The sequence below is a fragment of the Arachis hypogaea genome, chromosome 5 (genome assembly GCF_003086295.3).
Source record: "Arachis hypogaea cultivar Tifrunner chromosome 5, arahy.Tifrunner.gnm2.J5K5, whole genome shotgun sequence".
Lineage (NCBI taxonomy): Eukaryota > Viridiplantae > Streptophyta > Magnoliopsida > Fabales > Fabaceae > Arachis > Arachis hypogaea.
In genome coordinates this window covers 76,299,731-76,303,037 of record NC_092040.1, presented here as the reverse complement: position 1 = coordinate 76,303,037, position 3,307 = coordinate 76,299,731, and positions in this window count along the sequence as shown.

Sequence of the window (3,307 nt, the reverse complement as noted above, 5' to 3'; positions counted from 1 at the left end):
GCTGGAGTTAAACACCAAGAATAGCCTATGCACGTGAAAGCTTCATTGCTCAGCCCAAACACACACCAAGTGGGCCCCGGAAGTGGATTTCTGCACTATCTATCTTAGCTTACTCATTTTCTGTAAACCTAGGTTACTAGTTGAGTATAAAAACTACTTTTAGAGATTCAGTCAGCACCTCATGACATTTTTACATCTAAATTTTGTATCTTCCACGACATGAGTCTCTAAACCCCATGGTTGGGGGTGAGGAGCTCTGCTGTGTCTCGATGGATTAATACAATTACTTCTGTTTTCTATTCAATCACGCTTGATTCTATTCTAAGATATTCACTCGCACTTAAACATGATGAATGTGATGATCCGTGATACTCATCACCATTCTCAACCTATGAACGCAAGCCTGACAACCACTTCCGTTCTACCTTAGACTGAGTTTGTATCTCTTGGGTTCCTAGTTCACTAGTTTGATTGCCTCTCCTGACAACAGAGCGTTCAATCCATGAGACCAGAGTCTTCGTGGTATAAGCTAGAATCAATTGGCAGTATTCTTGAGTTCCGGAAAGTCTAAACCTTGTCTGTGGTATTCCAAGTAGGATCTGGGATGGAATGACTGTGAAAAGCTTCAAATTCATGAATGTTGGGCATAGTGCTAGACGTAAAAGGATCACTGGATCCTATTCCAGCACAAGTGAAAATCGACGGATGATTCACCATGTATATGGACCTTTTTCACTGAAAGGATGGATGGTAGCCATTGACAACGGTGATCCACCAACATACAGCTTGCCATGGAAGGAGCCTTGTGTGCCTGAAGAAGAAGACAGTAGGAAAGTAGAGATTCAGAAGACAGAGCATCTCCAAAACTCCAACCCATTCTCCATTACTGCATAACAAGTATTTATTTCATGTTCTTTTATTTTTCGCAATTAAAACTAAGAACCATTATTGATATCCTGACTAAGAATAATAAGATAACCATAGCTTGCTTCAAGCCGGCAATCTCCGTGGGATCGACCCTTACTCACGTAAGGTATTACTTGGACGACCCAGTGCACTTGCTGGTTAGTTGTGCGGAATATCAAAATTGTGTTTGTAATTTTCGTGCACCATTTGCCATGATGATGGGATGACTTCCAGGTCCCCAGTAACGGCGCCAATGTTCCAAGGGTTACCTGAAACAGGGAGGTCGATCACAGACGAGATCTTCTGATTAGGTCAAGATAGTCGCGCCCGACTTGTTGGAGTGGAAGGTGCTGCTTATCCTCGTTTGCCAGAGGGTGGTGGTACCTGCAAGAGACTCTGATGCTTAAGTCAGTACGGGCTTTAGGCAGGTTTTTGTAGAATCGTAGTATGAGTTATACCTGGGTGCTCCAATATATTTATAGTAGTGTTGAGCGACCTCCCTTGAGATAAGTTTGTTATCTTATCTTATCTTTTGTATGTGAGATCATCTATCTTTTGGCCAATAGCCTTCTAGTAGGCAGTGAGTGGTGCACGAAATTGCAATCACACTTGCAATTTTGCACAACTAACCAGCAAGTGCACTGGGTCGTCCAAGTAATACCTTACGTAAGTAAGGGTTGATCCCATGGAGATTGTCGGCTTGAAGCAAGCTATGGTTACCTTGTAACTCTTAGTCAGGAGATTAATAATGAAAAGGGTTTTTGTTTGCAATATAATAGAAGAGCATGAAATAAAAGGTACTTGTGGTTCAATAATGGAGAATAGGTTGGAGTTTTGGATATGCTCTGTCATCTGAATCTCTGCTTTCCTACTATCTTCTTCTTCACGCACGCAAGGCTCCTTCCATGATAAGCTGTGTGTAGGGTGTCACCATTGTCAATGGCTACTTCCCATCCTCTCAATGAAAATGGTCCATGTGTGCTGTCATCGCACGGCTAATCATCTGTCGGTTCTCGATCATGTTGGAATAGAATCCAGTGATCCTTTTGTGTCTGTCACTACGCCCAACACTTGCGAGTTTGAAGCTCGTCATAGTCATCCCTTCCCAGATCCTACTCGGAATACCACAGACTAGATTTAGACTTTCTGGATCTCAAGAATGGCTGCCAATAATCCTAGCTTATACCACGAAGACTCTGGATGCATGAATTTGAACACTCTGTTGTCAGGAGAGGTACTCAAATTCATGAACCAGGAACCCAAGAGATACACATTCAATCTAAGATAGAACGGAGGTGGTTATCAGGCACGCGTTCATAAGTTGAGAATGGTGATGAGTGTCACGGAGCATCACATTCATCATGTTTAAGTGCGAATGAATATCATAGAATGGAAACAAGCGTGATTGAATAGAAAATAGTGGTAATTGCATTAATCCATCGAGACACAACAGAGCTCCTCACACCCCCTGATGGTGTTTTTGTGGAAAAATGAATTTCCAACACACAAATCCAACCGGCAAGTATACCGGGTCGCATCAAGTAGTAATAACTCACTTAGAGTGAGGTCGATCCCACAGGGATTGATGGATCAAGCAACTTTAGTGGGTGATTAGTTTAGTCAAGCTAACATTGAAGTGAATTTGGATGATGTGTAGCCAACAGAAAGTAAATTGCAAGGAAATTAAAAGATGCAGAAAATAAAATTGCAGGAAACTTAAATAACAAGAAAGTAAAATAGCTGAAACTTAAATTGCAAGAAATATAAATTGCATCAAATGTAAAGGGGGCTGGGGTGCTAGCAATTAAATGAAAGCAGTAGATCCAAGCTTAGAACAATTGCAAGGAAATTAAATTGCAGGAAAAGTAAATTCAAGGTCACAATAGCTTAAATGTAAATTGCAGAAGAACACAAGTGCAGGAAATTAAATTGGGAGCAATGAGATGCAACAAAGAGACATAGATCATTTTTCAAGTCTCAAAGTGAAACTAACAATTTCAATGAAACAGTAAAAACAGAAGGAAAGCCAAGAGCTCAATTGCTCACTTGACCAAAACAGAAACAAAATTCAACTCAATTGTGAAACTCAGAAAAGAAATTCAAGATCTCAGGGAATCAATGAGACTAGAGAACAAGTCTAGATCTCAAGCCCTTCCTTGATCAATTCAGAGAACAATTTGCAGAAGAAAGAAGAAAAATGAATTGCAGAATTAAAGAGAAGATGAAGCAGTATGTGAATTTCAATTATGCAGAAAAAGTAAACAAGAGATCTCAAGGTGAGATTGAAACAGAGTTTCTTCAATTCTCTACCCAAGATTTAAAACAGAAAGGAAAACTTAAAGGAGAGAGCTCTCAAATCCTAATATTCCCTAGTGGGTCTCGCCTCCCTTTTCAAAGATGG